The 23,410-nt window shown below is 44.0% G+C and overlaps 1 protein-coding gene across 1 annotated transcript in view; it reads right to left on the reverse strand.

The window, feature by feature from the left end:
• Window positions 1-10,822, reverse strand: part of LOC148004487 (uncharacterized) — a 174,407-nt gene extending 163,585 nt beyond the window's left edge. Inside the window, exon 1 of the mRNA XM_087559636.1 lies at window positions 10,594-10,822. The gene's annotated coding sequence lies outside the window, so the exon portion shown is untranslated. The remainder of the gene's footprint in view (window positions 1-10,593) is intronic.
• Window positions 10,823-23,410: the final 12,588 nt, after the last annotated feature.

Raw genomic sequence — 23,410 nt, forward strand, 5'->3', positions numbered from 1 at the left:
TGTATTCTGGCTGTGTCTCTCAGGAGAGATCTATATGCAGTTCCTGTCGGTCTGCACTTCTTTGCCTCATCCATCGTATGTGTTTGGGTGGCTGTATATGTATGGGCCACATGTGGGGCAGCTTCTGAATGGATGTTCCTTTTGCCTCTATTCTAAACTTTGCCTCCCTATTCCCTCCAAAGGGTATTCTTGTTCCCCTTTTAAAGAAGGAATGAAGCATTCCCATTTTGGTTATTCTTCTTGAGATTCATGTGTCCGCTGCATCTAGGGTAATTCAAGAATTAGGGCTAATAGCCACTTATCAATGAGTGCATACCATGTGTGTTTTTCTGTCGTTGGGTTACCTCACTCAGGATTATATTTACCAGTTCCATCCATTTGCCTATGAATTTCATGAAGACATTGATTTTGATAGCTGATTAATATTCCATTGTATAGATGTAACACATTTTCTGTATCCATACCTCTATTGAAGGGCATCTGGGTTCTTTCCAGCTTGTGGATATTATAAATAAGGTTGCTATGAACATAGTGGAGCACTAGTCTTTGTTATATGTTGGAGCATCTTTTGGGTATATGCCCAAGAGATGTATACCTGGGTCCTCAGGTAGTTCAATGTCAAATTTTCTGAGGAACCTCCAGACTGATTTCCAGAATGGTTGTACCAGTCTGCAATCCCACCAACAATGGAGGAGTGTTCCTCTTTCTCTACATCCTCGCCAGCATTTGCTGTAACCTGAGTTTTTGATCTTAGCCATTCTCACTAGTGTGAGGTGAAATCTCAGGGTTGTTTTGATTTGCATTTCCCTTATGCCAAAAGATGTTGAACATTTCTGTAGGTCTTTCTCAGCAATTCGGCATTCCTCAGCTGTGAATTCTTTTTTTAGTTCTGAACCCCATTTTTAATAGGGTTATTTGTCTCCCTGCAGTCTAACTTCTTGAGTTCCTTCTATATTTTAGATGTAAACCATCTATCAGTTGTAGGACTGGTAAAGATCTTTTCCCAATATGTTGGTTGTCCTTTGGTCCTAACAACACGGTCCTTTGCCTTACAGAAGCTTTGCAGTTTTATGAGATGCCATTTGTCAATTCTTGATATTAGAGCAGAAGCTATTGGTGTTTTGTTCAGGAAATTCTCTCCGGTGGCCATGTGTTCAAGATTCTTCCCCACTTTTTTTCTATTGCTTTGAGTATATCTGGTTAAATGTGGAGGTCCTTGATCCACTTGGACTTAAGCTTTGTACAGGGTGACAAGCATGGTTCAATCTGCATTCTTCTACATGCTGACCTCCAGTTGAACCAGCACCATTTGCTGAAAATGGTATCTTTTTTGTCATTGGATGGTTTTGGCTCCTTTGTCAAAAATCAAGTGACCATAGGTGTGTGGGTTCATTTCTGTATCTTCAATTCTATTCCACCTGTCTATCTGTCTGTCTCTGTACCAATACCATGCAGTTTTTATCATAATTGCTCTGTATTACTGCTTGAGTTCAGGGAGAGTGATTCTCCCAGAAGTCCTTTTATTGTTGAGGATAGTTTTAGCGATCCTGGGTTTTTCTTATTCCAGATAAATTTGTAAATTGTTCTGTCTAACTCTCTGAAGAATTGGATTGGTATTTTGATGGCGATTGCATCGAAAATGTAGATCGCTTTTGGTAAAATGGCCATTTTTACTATATTAATCCTGCCAATCCATGAGCATGGGAGATCTTTCCATCTTTTGAGGTCTTCTTAAATTTCTTTCTTTAGAAGCTTGAAGTTCTTATCATACAGATCTTTCACTTGCTTGGTTAAAGTCACACCGAGGTATTTTTTATTATTTGGGACTATTATGAATGGTGTTGTTTCCCTACTTTCTTTCTTGGCTTGTTTGTCTTTTGTGTAGAGGAAGGCTACTGATTTATTTGAATTAATTTTAGAGTTTTCATGCCCTATTATGAAGTTGCTATTGTGTCAATACAGAATTGAGTCATAGAGTCATGGAAGAAATATTTTGAAAAAGAACCTGATGAAACATACCTTATAAGAAACAACAAGGGAAGTCCCACACCCGCGGATCCCGGCCCGCAGCAGCTCTCTGCCCCCAGACCCTGTGAGAGAGAGACCCAACCGCCTGGTCAGGTGGGCACTCCTGAGGCTGCAGAGCGGAAGAGACCACCAACACTGCTCACCCCTGCCCACATCCCTGGCCCAAGAGGAAACTGTATAAGGCCTCTGGGCTCCCGTGGGGGAGGGCCCAGGAGCGGCAGGACCCCTGCCTGAGACACCACCAGAACCTGAAGGAAACAGACCGGATAAACAGTTCTCTGCACCCAAATCCCGTGGGAGGGAGAGCTGAACCTTCAGAGAGGCAGACAAGCCTGGGAAACCAGAAGAGACTGCTCTCTGCACACACATCTCGGACGCCAGAGGAAAAAGCCAAAGACCATCTGGAACCCTGGTGCACTGAAGCTCCCGGAAGGGGCGGCACAGGTCTTCCTGGTTGCTGCCGCTGCAGAGAGCCCGTGGGCAGCACCTCACGAGCGACTTGAGCCCCGGGACCACAGGTAAGACCAACTTTTCTGCTGCAAGAAAGCTGCCTGGTGAGCTTGGGACACAGGGAAGCAGAATTCCTCTAGGATCGGGCACGTTCTGTGTTTAACGGAAGTCCCACACCCGCGGATCCCGGCCCGCAGCAGCTCTCTGCCCCCAGACCCTGTGAGAGAGAGACCCAACCGCCTGGTCAGGTGGGCACTCCTGAGGCTGCAGAGCGGAAGAGACCACCAACACTGCTCAACCCTGCCCACATCCCTGGCCCAAGAGGAAACGGTATAAGGCCTCTGGGCTCCCGTGGGGGAGGGCCCAGGAGCGGCAGGACCCCTGCCTGAGACACCACCAGAACCTGAAGGAAACAGACCGGATAAACAGTTCTCTGCACCCAAATCCCGTGGGAGGGAGAGCTGAACTTTCAGAGAGGCAGACAAGCCTGGGAAACCAGAAGAGACTGCTCTCTGCACACACATCTCGGACGCCAGAGGAAAAAGCCAAAGACCATCTGGAACCCTGGTGCACTGAAGCTCCCGGAAACGGCGGCACAAGTCTTCCTGGTTGCTGCCGCTGCAGAGAGCCCGTGAGCAGCACCCCACGAGCGAACTTGAGCCTCGGGACCACAGGTAAGACCAACTTTTCTGCTGCAAGAAAGCTGCCTGGTGAACTCAAGACACAGGCCCACAGGAACAGCTGAAGACCTGTAGAGAGGAAAAACCACACGCCGGAAAGCAGAACACTCTGTCCCCATAACTGACTGAAAGAGAGGAAAACAGGTCTACAGCACTCCTGACACACAGGCTTATAGGACAGTCTAGCCACTGTCAGAAATAGCAGAACAAAGTAACACTAGAGATAATCTGATGGCGAGAGGCAAGCGCAGGAACCCAAGCAACAGAAACCAAGACTACATGGCACCATCGGAGCCCAATTCTCCCATCAAAACAAACATGGAATATCCAAACACACCAGAAAAGCAAGATCTAGTTCCAAAATCATTTTTGATCATGATGCTGGAGGACTTCAAGAAAGACGTGAAGAACTCCCTTAGAGAACAAGTAGAAGCCTACAGAGAGGAATCGCAAAAATGCCTGAAAGAATTCCAGGAAAACATAAATAAACAAGTAGAAGCCCATAGAGAGGAGACACAAAAATCCCTGAAAGAATTCCAGGAAAACACAATCAAACAGTTGAAGGAATTAAAAATGGAAATAGAAGCAATCAAGAAAGAACACATGGAAACAACCCTACGAAAAGCAATCTACGGATTCAATGCAATCCCCATCAAAATACCAATCCAATTCTTCAAAGAGTTAGACAGAACAATTTGCAAATTCATCTGGAATAACAAAAAACCCAGGATAGCTAAAACTATCCTCAACAATAAAAGGACTTCAGGGGGAATCACTATTCCTGAACTCAAGCAGTATTACAGAGCAATAGTGATAAAAAGTGTATGGTATTGGTACAGAGACAGACAGATAGACCAATGGAATAGAATTGAAGACCCAGAAATGAACCCACACACCTATGGGCACTTGATTTTTGACAGAGGAGCCAAAACCATCCAATGGAAAAAAGATAGCATTTTCAGCAAATGGTGCTGGTTCAACTGGAGGTCAACATGTAGAAGAATGCAGATTGATCCATGCTTATCACCCTGTACAAAGCTTAAGTCCAAGTGGATCAAGGACCTCCACATCAAACCAGATACACTCAAACTAATAGAAGAAAAACTAGGGAAGCATCTGGAACACATGGGCACTGGAAAAAATTTCCTGAACAAAGCACCAATGGCTTATGCTCTAAGATCAAGAATCGACAAATGGGATCTCATAAAACTGCAAAGCTTCTGTAAGGCAAAGGACACTGTGGTTAGGACAAAATGGCAACCAACAGATTGGGAAAAGATCTTTACCAATCCTACAACAGATAGAGGCCGTATATTCAAAATATACAAAGAAATCAAGGAAGTTAGACCGCAGGGAGACAAATAACCCTATTAAAAAATGGGGTTCAGAGGTAAACAAAGAACTCACAGCTGAGGAATGCCGAATGGCTGAGAAACACCTAAAGAAATGTTCAACATCTTTAGTCATAAAGGAAATGCAAATCAAAACAACTCTGAGATTTCACCTCACACCAGTGAGAATGGCTAAGATCAGAAGCTCAGGTGACAGCAGATGCTGGCGAGGATGTGGAGAAAGAGGAATCCTCCTCCATTGTTGGTGGGATTGCAGACTGGTACAACCATTCTGGAAATCAGTCTGGAGGTTCCTCAGAAAATTGGACATTGAACTACCTGAGGATCCAGCTATACCTCTCTTGGGCATATACCCTCAAGGTGCCCCAACGTATAAAAAAGACACGTGCTCCACTATGTTCATCGCAGCCTTATTTATAATAGCCAGAAGCTGGAAAGAACCCAGATGCCCTTCAACAGAAGAATGGATACAGAAAATATGTTACATCTACACAATGGAATATTACTCAGCTATCAAAAACAATGACTTTATGAAATTCATAGGCAAATGGTTGGAACTGGAAAATATCATCCTGAGTGAGGTAACCCAATCACAGAAAAACACACATGGTATGCACTCATTGATAAGTGGCTATTAGCCCAAATGCTTGAATTACCCTAGATGCACAGAACACTTGAAACTCCAAAAGGATGACCAAAATGCGAATTCTTCACTCCTTCTTTTAAAGCAGAACAAGAAGACAGTTCGGAGGGTGTAGGGAGGCAAAGTTTAGAACAGAGGCAGAAAGAACACCCATTCAGAGCCTGCCCCACTTGTGGCCCATACATATACAGCTACTAAACTAGATAATATGGATGAAGCAAAGAAGTGCAGGCTGACAGGAACAGCATGTAGATCTCTCCTGAGAGACACTGCCAGGATACAACAAATACATAGGCTAATGCCATCATTAAACCACTGAACTGCAAACAGGACCCCTGTTGAAGGAATTAGAGAAAGGATTGTAAGAGCTTGAAGGGGCTTGAGACCCCATATGAACAACAATGCCAACCAGAGTTTCCAGGGACTAAGCCACTACCCAAAGACTGTACATGGACTGACCCTGGGCTCCAAACTCATAGGTAGAAATGATTAACCTAGTAAGAACACCAGTAGGACGGGAGGCCCTTGGTCCTGCCAAGACTGAACCCCCAGTGAATGTGATTGTTGGGGGGAGGATGGTAATGGGGGAGGATGGGGAGGGGAACACCCATAGAGGAGGGGAGGGGGAGGGGTTATGAGGACGTTGGCCCAGAAACCGGGATAGGGAATAACAATGGGAATGTTAATAAGAAATACCCAAGTTAATAAAGATGAAAAATAATCCACCAAGATGAACTCTGAAACCCAAATATCTATGCTCCAAATACAAGGGCACCTACATACATGAAAGAAACCTTACTAAAGTTCAAAGCACACATTGTACCTCACACAATAATAGTAGGAGATTTCAACACCCCACTCTCATCATGGAAACAGAAATTAAACAGAGACATAGACAGACTAAGAGAAGTCATGAACCAAATGGATTTAACAGATAGTTATAAAACATTTTATCATAAAACAAAAGGATATACCTTCTTCTCAACACCTCATGGTACTTTCTCCAAAATTGACCATATAATCAGTCATAAAACAGGCCTCAACAGATACAGAAAGACAGAAATAATCCCATGCATCCTATCAGACCACCACCGGCTAAAGCTGGTCTTCAATAAAAATAAGGAAAGAATGCCCACATATATATAGAAGTTGAATAATGCTCTACTCAGTGATAAACTGGTCGATGAAGAAATAAAGAAAGAAATGAAAGACTTCTTAGAATTTAACGAAAATGAAGGTACAACATACTGAACCTTATGGGACATCATGAAAGCTGTGCTAAGAGGAAAACTCATAGCTATGAGTGCCTGCAGAAAGAAACAGGAGAGAGCATATGGCAGCAGCTTGACAGCACACCTAAAGGCTCTAGAACAAAAAAAGCAAATACAACCAGGAGGAGTAGAAGGCAGGAAATAATCACACTCAGAGCTGAAATCAACCAAGTAGAAACAAAAAGGACTATACAAAGAATCAACAGAACCAAAAGCTGGCTCTTTGAGAAAATCAACAAGATAGACAAACCCTTAGCCAGACTAGTCAGAGGACACAGAGATTGAGTCCAAATTAACAAAATCAGAAATGAAAAGGGAGCCATAACAACAGAGCCAGTGGAAATTCAAAAAATCATCAGATCCTACTACAAAACCCTATATTCAACAAAACCTGAAAATCTAGAGAAATGGACAATTTCCTAGACAGATACCAGGTACCAAAGTAAAATCAGGAACAAATAAACCATTTAAACAACCCCATAACTCCTAAAGAAATAGGAGCATTCATTAAAGGCTCCCAACCAAAAAATGTCCAGACCCAGATGGGTTGAGTGCAGAATTCTATCAGACCTTCATAGAAGACCTCATACCAGTACTATACAAACTATTCCACGAAATTCAAACAGATGGAGCATTACTGAATTCCTTCTATGAAGCCACAATTATTCTTGTACCTAAACCACACAAAGACCCAACAAAGAAAGAGAACTTCAGACCAATTTCCTTTATGAATATCGACACAAAGATACTCAATAAAATTCTGGCAAACCGAATCCAAGAGCACTTCAAAACAATCATCCATCATGGTCAAGTAGGCTTCATCCCAGGCATGCAGGGATGGTTTAATATATGGAAAACCATCAACATAATCCACTATATAAAAAACGGAAAGATAAAAACCACATGATCATTTCATTAGATGCTGAGAAAGCATTTGGCAAAATTCACCATCCCGTCATGATAAAAGTCCTAGAGTAAAACAGGAATTCAAGGCCCATACTTAAACATAGTAAAAGCTATATACAGCAAACCAGTAGCAAATACTAAACTAAACAGAGAGAAACTTGAAGCAACCCCACTGAAATCAGGGACTAGACAAGGCTGCCCACTCTCTCCCTACTTATTCAATATAGTTCTTGAAGTTCTAGCCAGAGTGATCAGACAACAAAAGGAGATAAAAGGGATACAGATTGGAAAGTAAGAAGGAAAATATCACTATTTGTAGATGATAAGATAGTATATTAGAGTGATCCCAAAAGTTCCACCAGAGAACTACTAAACCTGATAAACACCTTCAACAAAGTGGCTGGGTATAAAATTAACTCAAATAAATCAGTAGCCTTTCTCTACTCAAAAGAGAAACAAGCCGAGAAAGAAATTAGGGAAAAACACCCTTCATAATAGTCCCAAAAAATATAAAATACCTTTGTGTGACTTTTACCAAGCAAGTGAATGTTCTGTATGATAAGAATGTCAAGCCTCTGAAGAAAGAAATTGAAGAACTCAGAAGATGGAAAGATCTCCCATGCTCCTGGATTGGCAGAATTAATATAGTAAAAATGGCCATTTTACCAAAAGCAATCTACAGATTCAATGCCATCCCCATCAAAATACCAATCCAATTCTTCAGAGAGTTACACAGAACAATTTGCAAATTCATCTGGAATAACAAAAAACGGAGGATAGCTAAAACTATCCTCAACAATAGAAGGACTTACGGGGGAATCACTATCCCTGAACTCAAGCAGCATACAGAGATATCGTGATAAAAACTGCACCGTGTTGGTACAGATATAGACAGATAGACCAGTGGAATAGAATTGAAGACCCAGAAGTGAACCCACACACCTATGGTCACTTACTTTTTTGACAAAGGAGCCCAAACCATTCAATGGAAAAAGATAGCATTTTCAGCAAATGGTGCTGGTTCAACTGGAGGTCAGCATGTAGAAGAATGCAGATCAATCCATGCTCATCACCCTGTACAAAGCTTAAGTCCAAGTGGATCAAGGAACGCCACATCAAACCAGATACACCCAAACTAACAGAATAAAAAGTGGGGAAGAATCTCGAACACATGGGCACTGGAGAAAACTTCCTGAAAAAAACACCAGTGGCTTATGCTCTAAGATCAAGAAACGACAAATGGAATCTCATAAAACTGCAAAGCTTCTGTACAGCAAAGGACACTGTGGTTAGGACAAAACGGCAACCAACAGATTGGGAAAAGATCTTTACTAGTCCTACAACTGATAGAGGGCTTATATCCAAAATATACAAAGAACTCACTAGGTTAGACTGCAGGGAGACAAAGAACCCTATGAAAAATGGGGTTTGGATCTAAACAAAGAATTCACAGCTGAGGAATGCTGAATGGCTGAGAAATACCTAAAGAAATGTTCAACATCTTTAGTCATAAGGGAAATGAAAATCAAAACAACCCTGAGATTTCACCTCACACCAGTCAGAATGGCTAAGATCAAAAGCTCAGGCTACAGCAGATGCTTGCAAGGGTGTGGAGAAAGAGGAACCCTCCTCCATTGTTGGTGGAATTGCAGACTGGTACAACCATTCTGGAAATCAGTCTGGAGGTTCCTCAGAAAATTGGACATTGAACTACCTGAGGATCCAGCTATACCTCTCTTGGGCATATACCCAAAAGATGCCCCAACGTATAACAAAGATACATGCTCCTCTATCTTCATAGCAGTCTTATTTATAATAGCCAGAAGCTGGAAAGAACCCAGATGCCCTTCAACAGAAGAATGGATACAGAAAATGTGGTACATCTACACAATGGAATACTACTCAGCTATCAAAAACAATGACTTTATGAAATTCATAGGCAAATGGATGGAACTGGAAAATATCATCCTGAGTGAGGTAACCCAATCACAGAAAAACACACATGGTATGCACTTGCTGACAAGTGAATATTAGCCCAAATGCTCGAATTACCTTAGACACACAGAACACTTGAAACTCAAAAAGGATGACCAAAATGGGAATCCTTCACTCCTTCTTTAAAAGGGGAACAAGAATACCTTTGAGAGGGAATATGGAGACAAAGTTTAGAACAGAGGCTGAAGGAACAGCCATTCACAGCCTGCTACACATGTGGCCCATAACATATACAGCCACCAAACTAGATAAGATGGATGAAACAAGAAGTGCAGGCTGACAGGAACCAGATGTAGATCTCTCCTGAGAGACACAGCCAGAATACAGCAAATACATAGGTGAATGCCAGCAGCAAACCACTGAACTGAGAACGGGACCCCCGTTGAAGGAATAAGAGAAAGGACTGAAAGAGCTTGAAGGGGCTTGAGACCCCATATGAACAGCAATGCCAACCAACCAGAGCTTCCAGGGACTAAGCCACTACCCAAAGACTACACATGGACTGACCCTGTGCTCCAACCTCATAGGTAGCAATGAATAGCTTAGTAAGAGCACCAGTGGAAAGGGAAGCCCTTGGTCCTGCCAAGGCTGAACCCTTAGTGAAAGTGATTGTTGTGGGGAGGGCAGTAATGGGGGGAGATGTGGAGGGGAACACCCTTAGAGAAGGGGATTGGGAGGGGTTAGGGGGATGTTGAACTGGTAACTGGGAAAGGGAATAACAATTGAAATGTAAGTAAGAAATACCCATGTTAATTAAGATGGAGGAAAAAAAGAAGGAAGGCCTCAGGAAAAGGGAGAAGGAGGGACAAAGTTCAGTGTGTCCCATAATGATTTTTCACTGCCAAATAAATGCAACCTAAAATTTACCATCTCATGTGTACAGTTTAGTGGCATGCTGTTGTACAATCACCATGCTGCCTTTCTCCAGAAATTCTGCATGTGTAAATATGATGAAGGGTGGACAAGTATCCTTAGGCTGACCTGTGCATGCATTTGCATTTGCATGTGGAGGTCAAGGTCAACCTCAGGTGATGCTCATCATTAAGCATCTCCCACTTTTTTTTTTTTTGAGACAGGGTCTGTCCTGGACCTGGGAGAGGTCTAATTGAGGAGTGTCTATAGCCACTGATGGGCTCTGTCTATTTGGAGTAAGAACTGAAGCTTTCAGGGAGAGCGGAGTCACAGAAGATCAGAGCAAGCTGTTGCTATTTAACAGTTTCTTCAAATTTTGAAACATTCTATCTTCTATGCCTCCTTTACAGTCTTACCTCCCTTCATCCCTGTCCTAATTTCACTTCCATTGTTGCAACTAAAAGCAACATAAGATTGGAAAGGACTGACTGGATTTACAATTGCAAGTTACAGTCCATCATCTTGGGAAAAAACAAAGCAGATCAGGCAGCTGTCCCGCGCTTCGTCTCGCCAGCAGGAACGACGCGGCACACACAGGATCCTACTACAGAAAAGCTTTAATGCGTCTTGAGAGGGAGAGCATAAGCTTACAATGCGGAGACGGAGAGTGAGGAATAACCGTCCCTTATATAGGAAACTATCCTCGCCTAGGACGTGTCACTCTCTGACTGGTCGCTGCCAATTATGCCAGATGACGTACCAAAACGTACGTGTCCCTTTGAGTAGGGACGTTACCAGGCGCCTGCGTATTGCCCTTTTTACTAGGTGCGTTCTGCCGGATGCCGGTGCCATCTTGTAATGGAGTTTGTGAGGACAGCTCCTCACATATGTGAGGACAGCTCCTCGGACAGCTCCTCACAGGCAGCCAGTCATGTCACACCCAAAGTTAAAAGCAAAGGGGAAAAAAAGAATGAATCATTGCTTGTTGGCTACCTCAATTGGATCTCCCACCTGTTTTTTTTTTTTTGTATGTATACTCTATACTCCCTGTCTAGGGAACAGAACTGACCACATTGAACTGGATTTATTAAGGATTCCCGGTAGACATGCCCACAGGTTAACTAAATGTTGTCATTCCCTCACTGAGACTTTCGTCCCAGGTGACTCTCAGTTATGTCAAGTTGACAGTTAAAATCAGCCTGAACAGTCCTTTCTCATGCATGCCACCATCTGATCTTTTCTCCATATGTGACAAGCTACGAAACAAAGCATGGTGCTTAGCTGGAAGGCCTGATGTCCACATCTGTTCATTGATTTTCCCTTAATTCTTTTCTCCAAATCCCAGATGATCACCTGCTTCTCTGAAGCCTTTACTGACATCATCTTACAGCAGGGAAGTTTCTGGAAAACATATACCATGATGTATTACAGTCACAAGATGATGAACTCTTTAAGGCTGAAGGACTGTCATTAAGGCCACCTATAAAGCAGGTGCTCAGTGTCTCTTGAATACAGGTACAGTATAGATGACACATATTCTGTTTATGTTTTTATTATCTACCCTCCAAGAAACCTAAGGGCTTATTGAGCTCTCCTTTTGGACACCAACCTAATTTCCACTGGAGTCTCATTTATCTAATGGGAGCAAGGCATGTGTTGGTGAATTGGAATGGCCATAAAGAAAGGTAAATTACAAAGCTACATATTTACCACCTCTGAATGGTTTAAGAGAAGTGGGAGGCACTGGTAACTACTCAAGGACTAGGTGGTCAGGATAAGAACTCAACTCTAAAATTAACATTATCATTACTCCAGGCTCTATATTGGGTGCTTCACATGTGGTACTCATTTCAGTCCATAGGTACTTACTGTGGGCCACTGCTTTACATATGAGAAACCTTAGGCCTGGTGAAGTTCAACTGCTCTTCAGAGTCACATACAAAGTTGCAAAGCTGTGCCTCAAAGCCCACTAATGCCACTCTAGAGAGCAGGCTTTTGCACTTTTTGTGTGGTTAAAATGTATCTTAAGGTCAGGGGTGATTGTAACCTTTGAGATGAAGTAAAAGAACAAACAGAACTTTTGACAGCATAACTTGGCTGCCTGGAGTCAGAAACATTCAAAGGTAAGAGCCACTAGGTTGAGTTAGGAAAGGGTGGCCATGGGCTAGAGAACACCACCTGTGAATTTGTAACAAGTTCAGTAGATCAAAAAAGTAGGATGAGATCCCTGTCCTCCAGGAATCAAATTGAGAGCAAGAGCCATCACTGAAGCTTATTGAGCACAAACAAGTGTTCCAGAAAACTATTCTGAATATATTAATTAACTATTCAGTCCATATAATAAATGATGCGCCGGGGACTAGAATTATCACCTTCTCTTCTCTGATAAGGGAGTTGATACTTGGATGTTTTAGGTGGATGGTCAACCCGGCTGAGGCAGGGTGGAGCTGAAATTCCCATCTCCACTCCTATCTTCTCTGCAGCCATAGCCTCAGCCTTCAGCCCACATTTCCACCCACAAACACTGAGCTGCGTTCTCCTCAAACGTTAGAGTTTAATACGCTAGCTCTCTCTGATCCTGCTTCACTGCAGTTGAGTTTCTGAATGGAACTTTCCATTGCTTATGCATTTAGTTTGTTCACATCAAAGAGAATCCAGCATCTGCTCTATGTCATCTAAAGTCTTCAGTCAATGAAGTGTAATAAATTCTTATTGAGGGGGTATCAAATAAAGTCAAGTGTGAGCCCTTCGCAAGACATTAGATAAACTTCTTTCAAGGTATGTGCATATCAGTCAATCATTTTCTATTCACCATGGTGTCTAAATATTTACCAACATATCAAACTAGACTAACTTCAAAATTCTACTTCGCTATTTTGTTGACATCTGTTTCTTGAAGTCTCACCCTATTTTAATGGTCTGTATTTAATGTTATCTACGGTCTATTCTTTAAAAACATATTTTCTTAGAATTTCACACACAGTGCATTTTGATCATATTCAGGCCCACACTTCCCTCTTCTTTTTCTTCTCCTCTTCTCACACATGAGCATGGGTGTATGGCCATCCACTACAGCATACCAGAAGCCACACTTAATAGAAAACTGATTTTTCCACACTTCCTAGCTACTAGGTATCAATAGTTCCAGGGGATGGGTGAGACCTTCTGCTCCCCACCTGGTAAATTCTATTTTAAGAAAGGTTAATGCATATATGGTTATGAAGTAAAGACTAAAGTATGCATAAAAAATAAAAGTAATTTGAGGTGTTGGGGAGATGACCACTGGGCTAGAATGCTTTCTGTCAATCATAAGGACCCGAGTTCAGACCCTTAGCACACACAGAAAATGTGGATGTAGTGGCATCCATCCATAACCACAACACTGTGAGGGTAAAAACTGTTGGTATTCTGTTTAAGCTTCACCTCCACAGCTACCTGGCAGCAGCCAGGTATGCTCCGATCCACAGTTGCCTGGCAACAGCCAGCTGTGCCTGACACTATAAAAGGGGCTGCTTGCCCTCTCCTCCCTCTCTTATTCCCTCTTACCCTCTCTTCCCCCTCTTGCTCTTTGTTCTCCTTTGTTCTTGCCCCCATCCTTCCCTCCACATGCCCATGGCCTGCTGCCTTCTCTATTTTCTTCTACTCTTCTCTCATTAAAATTCTTCATGTGGAACCATGGTGTTTGACTGTCTTCTGTCTGGGCATAGGCCAAGATTTAAATCCTAACAAAAACAGATAGGAATGGAAAGATGAGAGAGATGGGGGTTCATTGGCTAGCCAGTCTAACCAAACGATGAACTCCAGGTTCAGTAAGGGACTCTGTCTCAAAAACCAACCAACCAACCAAAATAAATACAACACCCAAACCCAAAACCAAAACAACCAAAAAATCCCTGATGACAACAAAACAAAACAACACCACCAACAAAACAAGATAGAATTAGATAAAGGCAGGTACAGCCTGTTGACCTATGGCATACACACATATACATGCTAGTGAAGGTAGCATATATGCATACACATTCATATAGCATACATGCTGAGCTTCCCCCATAAACCAGAAATCTGAGTTTCCAAATGTTCCCCGTCCAAAAGTCTTTGAGGGTCACTATGACATCCTTGGCCTTAAGCTACAAGGATGTAATCAAAATATAGGTGCACTAACAAAATTATGTAAAATCTGTCAGTGTACGTATTACATGTCAAACAGAAACTAATTTTATAATTAGATTCAGCTCCCCTCCTACAATATATCATCATGTATGTTCAAGTTTATCTAAATATTAAAAAAATAAATCTGAAACACTTCTGGTCCAAAAGATCTTTGATCTGTACAGACACTATAGGTCCAAATATATTGAACTAATTTCCTTTCAATCTTTAAGAACGGAGACTGCAAAGGGAGTCCCTTGTGCTCAGATGTAAACCTATGGCTCATCCAGGTTCCTTCTGTTCCTGCTTTTCTGTCTAACACTGATGGAGTAAAGCCCTGTGGTTCTGTCTGACTCTCTCTCTCTCTCTCTCTCTCTCTCTCTCTCTCTCTCTCTCATTCCCTTCATCCTTTTCTCCCTTCTTTCCATTTCCAGTTTTACCAGACCCAGTGTTCCCTGCTACTTAGTTCTAGTAGAAAAATTTCTCAGTCTGTGGGTTTACTTAACATTGATCTATTCATCCATGGACCCTACCTTGATCTACCAATGAGTGACTTGTGTCGAAAGTCATCTGGCCTCAAATACAAACAGGAGAGTTTGGCCTGGCCAAATACTCTGTAATTCCACCAAGATACCACAGAAGGAGGCAGCTGGGTAATCAGATGCAAAGTGAAGCAGTTCTCTACTTGCTTCCCTGGGCTTTTGGAGTCCTGGCTCTGAGACAGCTAGGCAAGTGGTTTTGGAATTGTGGGAAAGAGGGTGGAGAGATGGGGTGGAGGCTTCCTCTAGGTCAACCACAACTAACTCTTTGACTCTGCCCAACAAAGCCCAGACAGTACATTTATCTGACTAATCTGGACCTTCACTGAGAAGCCAGCTTAGACTAAACAGTGGCATTCATCTTAATGCTTCTCTTTAGAGTACTAGAGAATGAGTGTAAATTTCCAGGGGGTTGTGGTTGCTTATGAGATCCACCCTTTGATCCAGGTGGGCCAAAGGGAAGCCATTCAAAGAGATTGAGGAAGAATGTCTTCCAGGGACAAATGGCTAAATGACATCCTAATTGGTTTCCTGACTAGTTTAATTTCTGGCTTTCCATGGCGGGAAGTGAGAATGCCTAAGTCAGCCAACATTTTCCATCATGACTCTAGCCCCCCACAGACTCCTGAAGTGTTCCCAGTATCTCTGTGTGCAGCTCCATCAGGTGTCCATCCCTACATACAGATTTGGTACCTGCCACTTGGGCCAAAGGCAGCGTTAAGATACAAAAGGGATATGAAAGCAAGCCTTGGGGTTACCACAAAGAGAGAGGCAGGTCCAGCTCACTGGGCAACTAAACACTGCCAGATGGTTTATGGACAACCAAGATCTTTGAAGAAAGATTAGAAAGCAGTGTTTATCACTCTTGGAAAGTGACACGCAGCCAGAATGTGTGGAATCTGTCAGTTACTCATTCTGCAAATATTTCCTTCAGTTCTAGTTTGGGATGGGACCCATGCTTAACAGAGTGAGATCCAAACAGTCATGGCACCTACCCTCAGGCAAATAGTCCAGCCCTAAATGTATAGGTAAAATACTCTGCTGCAGTGAGGTGCTTTGAGAGTAGTTCCACTGAGTTTCCTGATTCAGACAGGACTCGGGGAGGGAGTCTCTGAGGAAGTTAAGTCATTGAAGGCCCAACTCACTCTTCAAAATATCACTTTAGGCGCTAGCAAGATGGTTCAGTGGGTAAAGGGGTTGCTGACAAGAATAGGTTCCTGAGCATGGATTCTTGAAACCCACAGTAAGCATAGTGCAGTTGCAAGCATCTGTTTCTCAGTGCTGTCAAGCAGAGATTGAGAGACAGACCTGGGGAACTCCAGAGGCTCCCGAGACAGCTAATAGCATACACAGCAGCAAAACCAGAGTTCCTTACACATGCAAAGGGGAAGAGGACCCCAGAAATAGTTCTATAGCCATCACACATGCATTATATACATGTTCCTATACCACCACCACACACAGTCACACACAGTCTCACACACACACACACACACACACACACACACACACACACACAAGACAGATCACTCTGGTGTTGGTGTTGGCATGAAGAATAAAGTGGAGATTAGTAAACAAATAGAGCTATAAGGCTGTTGGTTGAAAGTTTGGATGACTTCAACCAAAGTAGATCTGTGACAATTTGGGGACAGCAGTGAAAAAGACTATGGAATCATAAGATATCACAAGACGACATGAGAGAGGGTAGGTGTGGGGGCAGAAGGAGACTTACAGATTTGCAGCCACAGTTAAAGGTCCAGGTGGCACTCTCCACTGAGAGAGGGGCAGGGGAAGAAACTAAGTCCTGTATTTCAGTCAAACAATGAGCCCATGTCTAATCCTGTACTGGCCAACTTCCTCTGCCCTTGGGTTACAACCCCACATGTTCTCCATGCCACCAGCTCCACATGGTGAGAGCCCATCTACTCTTCAATCCAATTCAAAGAGCACTCCTACCGCAAAGCCATTTCTGTTTATGGACAGGACCATTGTTTCTTTATCCTTCCCTACACGAGCAATCCAGCATAGTAGACACTGGAAACATGTGTAAAATGAACAAAAATAGCCTGCTTTTCTGGCCATGGAAGGAAAATTAGTAGAAAATGGATTTACATAAAAGCCACCAGGTCATACTGAAGTTCAAACTGTAGGTGTTTTAACATGAAGCCAACTCCATCAATGTGATGCTCAGTTTTTCTCCCTTCTTCTGACTCACAGAGATCAAAAAATAAAATGTGCAAGGGTGGGGGTGGGGAGAGAGGCCATTCCTGTTCTTGCATTCCAAATGCTGTTTCTTCCAGTTGATTTTATTCTTATTCACTGAAGAACGACAAGAAGAAAACGGTGAGGAGGAAAGGTGGTGGTGGAATGGAGTAGGAGGGAAATAGAGGAGGGGGGAGGAAAAGGACAGATAATCACTGTCTCAACCACTATCAGCACAAGAATCAGTAGGGGGAGGAGGAATACTGTGAGAGAAAATAGGAAAAAGGAGGACAAAGAAGGTAAAGGGGGCAGGAGAGAGCAAGGAAAGACAAAGATAGAGAAGAAAGAGAAGAGGGAGAGAAGGACATGCCCTGTCCCTAACTCATGCAATCCTACCTGTACGCCCACCATGCATCACAAGCTGATGCCACTGTTATCAAGAGAGCACCAAAGAAGAGCTGGAAAGGGCTCAATCAGTGCTCAGCCATGAAAGTCCATTGCTCCTTGCTGTGATGTGTTCTCCTAAGGTTGAGTACAATGCTCCTTTAAAGGACTGTCTCAGGTTACTTATTTGGGGAGTCCCTGGTCAGGAATCAGGAGGTCTAGATCTAGTCCTGATTTCCCATGCTATTTGATCTAATCAATGCTTCTTTCTACATAAAATAACAGAGCTGGATATTGAGAGCATAATAGAGAGAAATGGTAGTCCCAATTCTGCTCTTTTTTGATGTTTCAAGTAATTTAGTCCCAGCTACAATGACACAAGAAAATGTTGACACAGGGAGATTAAGCCACCTGCTCAACACCTAGAAACAAGAGAGTCTGGATTCAAACATAATGCTCTTCCACTATGGTGGTCTGAATGAGAATGGCCCTCACAGGCTCATGTATTTGGATACTTGGTCTCCAGTTAGTGGAGCTGTTTGAGAAGGATAAGGAGGTGTGGCCTTGTGGGAGGAGGTGTGTCACTGGAGGCTGACCTTGAATTTTCAAAAGACTTTCCATTCACAGTTTGTCTCTCTCTGCCTGCTACTTGAAGATCAAGATGTGAGCTCTCAGCTGTTTCTGTTGCCTTTGCTCTACCATCATGGACCTATAGCCCTCTGAAATCCTAACACAAATTAAATGTTTTCCATTATCAATTGTTCTGGTCATGATATTTTGGCCACAGTCATATGAAATACCTAATACATATACTATACTGTACTATACTATACTGTACATCTTCCCACTGACCATCTCTACTTGTCTCAGTTTTGAAGCATGGACTCCTTTTGATACTTCCCTTGTAAAAAAAGTTCTCTATCTGTAATGGTTATTCTTGAGTGTCAACTTGACTAAATCTGGAATGAATTAAAGCCCAAAATTCTCAGTACACCTATGAAAGGTTTTTTATTATTTATTACATCATTTGAAATGGGATGATACACCTATTATTCAGATACTTTTAGGTGAGAGAATCCACCTTTAATTTGGGTCAAACCTTCTGATGGCAGCATGTATAAATGACACAGAAGAAGAAAGCTTTCCTTTTTGTGTGCTTGCTTGCTCTTACTGTTGCTAGAAAGTCCATTCGTTTACTACCATTAAAGCCTGCTTCTTTGGAATTCTAGCATATACTGAATAGTTGAGACATCCAGCCTCATGGACTGAACAACTACTAGAATCAGACCTTCCATTCGTAGAGAGCCATTTTTGGAGTAGTTGGACAAGAGCCTATAAGTTTCTCTAATAAATTCCATTCACACATACACACACATACACACACACACACACACACACACACACACACACACACACACGTTGTTGTAAAATTATAAAAAATAGAAAATTGTCTTTTATCCCCCACTAGATTTGGCTCTGCAGTGCCCCAAGTTATCTGGTAGACATCTTGCCGGAAGCACACATCCCAGTTCCGGGGTGGCCCAGTGTCTCTAGCTGCCGCACACTTTCTCGCATTTAAATCACTCCATGAAAGAACACAGGACACAATAACCTTTGACCCAATTGATAAGATATAATTGCCCACTTAAACATACAAAGCCCTGTACACATCCATCCCTTAAGAACATTCATAACAACCTATAAAGGTACAGTGAGGAATCTTAATGTCAATTTCCATATTGTCCGAGTGCAGCTTCTCCTTCTGTCCCTCCTGAATCTTCCCCTTTCTGTTCCAGTCTCCTCCTCTTCCCTCAAGCCTTTCTCCCACCCATCCTTCCTTCTCATCAAATGACAGGCCTCCTTCTATCCTGTACCTGCCCTCACCTGTATCTTACAAATTAAATGGGGAGAAGGTTCTGGTGAAGTCACCTGAGTCCTGAGTAGTGACTAGGCAGCCGTCCTTGGGGTGGTGGAATTAGCATCAAATACAGATAACTCCAGGGCAAACCACAACATACACATACACACACACACACACACACACACACACACACACACACACACACACACACATACTTATGATGCTTCACTATGTCCTCTGCTTTATGCTCCAGTTTTTTGCACAGGCTCACCCCTCTGTTTTGCCAGGCTGTTTCTCTCTCACCTTCCAGAGTCCTCATAGGTGCTATCTGCTCTCTTGGTTTCCTTAGCAGCACCCCCATCTGGCTGGGCTGGGTACCCCTCCTCCACAGCCGAGCATATTCCCTTAACCTTACAGTACTGCTTTGCCTTGTAATTATACATTACAATCTCTCCTCTGCCTCCAAACACCCAGTGTGTGAGGTCTGTTTCAACAGCCACTACACAGGACAGCACCTTGTGACACAGCACAGGATTGTGCTTCCTACATGCTGGAAATGTCTCCCTTGTCCCTGCATCCAGATCTTCTTTGTGACCCTCTATTGCCACCTACTGGCCAATTATTGCAATTACTCATAAATCTACATCTGGTTCTAGGGGTCATCGTGTGGATGTCCAACCTGTGGGACTGACAGTCTTGGAATTGATTCCAAACTGGAACCCAGACTGTTCTGCATTATATGCCTCCCAAGCAGCTCCTGCCTCAAAGAGGCCTCACCTTCCCAGGAGTCTTTGGAATGTTTAATGTTGGGGCTGGCAGGCTGTCTCAGGCTGAGGTGAGGGTCAGGCTGTCCATCCCTCTGCCTGGCTGGGAGTCAGAAGTCTGTCTCCTGCTGGGCCACACAGACTGCTGCCTTCTTGCTGGGGGTTGGGGGTGGGGATGGTGGTGGAAGGATGGGCTAAATCAGGCTGGAGTTGCCTCAGAACAGCCCTGCGTGGCAGAGAGAAGGGGAGGGATGGCATAGAATTCGAGATGCCTTGTGGGTGGAGCCCAGTGTCTCTGCTGTTGACTGGCTGCTCAACCTCAGGCTAAAACAGATGGATCCACGTTGTCCAATGGCTTTGTCTTCCACCAGCAGCCCCATCCCAGTGCCCTAATATGTCCACATTCACAGTTTCTTGAATAACTCTGCCAATCAACCAAATCCATGGTCCTGCCCTGTGAAAGGGGGTGGGAAAACTGGATTCCAGGAGGCTTCTGTCTCTGTGGGTGGCCTCATATTTTACCGACACATTGAAGGCAGCAAGAGAGAGAATATGGCAAACAAGGCTGCCTGGGGCGGGAAATGCCTACTTTGGGGCCCCAGGATGTGGTGGCATGTGACAAAGATTTATGAGGAGTGGGCACTGCATTCTTTTCCTGCCTCAGGCAGGGAATGAGCACAGATGGGATCTACCTGTGTCAGAGCAGGGCTCCCGGACAGATCCATCCGACCATGGAGACAGTGAGGCCAGGCAGCATCTCTTGCTGGATCCCAGAGCTTGAGGATTCTGCTAGCCCAGCCAGCCAGCTGGGATCCTCTTCCCACCTCCCTGAGTCCCGGAATGTAGCAGGGGCAGCATGGTCACTCATTCACCAGAGTCCCCAGGGTTTAACTCTGGTTCTCACACTTGTGCAGCAAGTGCTTTACCCAGCAAGCCAGGCCCATAGACCCAGGAAGCCTCTGCATGATTCAACCTGCAGCGCTGGACCATCTGCTCTGTGCAGAACCTTCAGGCTCCAAGGAACCAACCATGAAGACCACACAGGGCTCACTCCCTCCCAGGAGGCAGTGACACACAGATATGTGATAAACATCCGTGCAGCAGCACAGAGATCCAGCTTGGTCCAAAAGAAGCCCTCTGCCCAGCCTTGGATGAGAAGCAAGATGAGAGGCATGTGTGGTTCTGGTGAGGTGGCCCAGCTAGTCCACCAGCTAATCAGTCCATCCAGTGTTTGGTGCCTATTCTTTGCCAGGGCCTAAGACTTCAAAGGTGTGTGTGTGTGTGTGTGTGTGTGTGTGTGTGTGTGTGTGTGTGTGTGTGTGTGTGTGTAAGCATGTAGAGGAAGACCTGGTTTGGAGGTGGGGCAGGGTTTCTTATACCTGCTATAATTTGGGGACACTCCATGCCTCCTCCTCTGAATAATGGGGATGTAGAAGATTAATTGTAAAGGTGGTGAGAGGGTTTTCATGAAGACTCACATGCAAAGGCACACTGGAGGCTGCCAAGAGTACAGCCGTAGGCTACTGATTCCGGGTGTCTGAGTGAGGCTTCACCTTGCCGGGAGAAGCCGAAGGGTCTTCTGGCTGTAGAGACAGATCCAGGTCCTATTTAGCTCTGCCATTTATATTCTGATGTTGCCTCAGTAAACATCACCACCACAGTCCAAGTTCTTTCATTGGTAAATATTAGGAGAAAAATTACTACATCTGTCATCTGGGTCAGGGACTCCAGAACAATGCTGCTGACACATAGCAGGTGTTTTGCTAACATTCAGCTTGTCCCTTCTGTTTTTCTGCATGAAGAAGGTTGAGAAGATTTATTATCTATTTATTCACCCTTACAAATATTTAGTATCCATCAATAAACATATTATTTATCCATCCACCTAACTCATGCACCCATACACCCACTCTCCCAACTGCTTATTAAAATATCTATCGGGGCTGGGGATTTAGCTCAGTGGTAGAGCGCTTACCTAGGAAGCACAAGGCCCTGGGTTCGGTCCCCAGCTCCGAAAAAAAAAAAGAACCAAAAAAAAAATCTATCCATCCTTCCTCCTTCTTTACTTTGTGCTAAGTATCATGTTGGTCTTTGCAATGGCACTGAATAAAATGTCCAATCAGGCAGAAATATTTTTACATCATCCTGGAAGACAGTCCTTGAGGAAGACAGAGATCCAGAATTTACCTTAGCACCTCTATCTTTTACCTCAGGTCCCTGACAGGTGGATCTTGCAGAGTCCGTAGCCTCATTTTGACAGGGTGAATTGTAAATTTTTCCTTTTGTGTGTGACAGGGGTGTGATGTATGCTAACATGAACATGGGTGTGTGCAGGTGTGTGCATGTGGAAGCCAGAGGAGGGCATCGGGCACTCTTCTCTGTTAATCTATACTGGCCCCGAAGACACTCTCTCTCTGAGCCAGGAGGCCCCACTTATCCTCCTTTGCCTGTGCATTCCAAGGACTGGGGTTACGGGTCTGTGGGAAACCATGCTGGGCTTTTTATGTGGGTGCTAAGAATCCAAACTCAGCAAACTCTCTGAGTCATGGAGTCATCACTCCCACCCCCACCCCATACACATCCATACACACACCTTTTACTTTTCAAATACAGAATTCGTTTTAAAAGCCTGACTTTCCTTGAGTATTAGAAACACGGCCGGCCTGTATTCCCAACTGGCAAAAGCTGGCTGAGTGGCCTGCAGCTGCTGCCTTTAGGGGGAACATTGGCTGTCACAGCCAGCACTGTCCCCATGGTTCCCAGTCATCTCCCTGCAGCTGAAGCCAAATGGCTGATGCCATTTGCCATGGAGCCTAAGCTGCTGTTTACCTGACCACAGGGAAGTGTTTCTTCCCTCCTGTGCTTGTTCCCATCCGCAAGTCCCCAAGACTGACTGATGTTTTTCCACAGGTAGCCTCTGATTAAGCCAGTTTTTCACATGGCAATTAACTTTGCAAAGGTCTCTAGAAAACTCATCAGAAGACTGGACAGGAATACCCATTCCCCTTTCTGCCATGGCAGATGATTCCCTCCTGCAAGGACTCCTTTTCCTCCCGGCACCTTTCCAGTCAGCCACTCTGAGGGCTCTGGCAGGGTGAGGCTGACTGGGTGGGGTAGGGCGCTTCCCTCCAGGCTGAGGTCACTTGTCTTCTATGCTTGGCCAATGAGGTGTAAATGGAGTTTTGCCACCATCCTCTCAGCTGTCAGATGCTGGATACATGTGTGTGTGTGTGTGTGTGTGTGTGTGTGTGTGTGTGTGTGTGTGTGTGTGTGTGTGCAAGCAGTGCCAGAGCCTCCTCACATGCAGCACATGAGGTCCTGAGCTTCAGGT

This window comes from Rattus norvegicus, chromosome 7 (genome assembly GCF_021556685.1).
Source record: "Rattus norvegicus strain SHRSP/BbbUtx chromosome 7, alternate assembly SHRSP_T2T, whole genome shotgun sequence".
Lineage (NCBI taxonomy): Eukaryota > Metazoa > Chordata > Mammalia > Rodentia > Muridae > Rattus > Rattus norvegicus.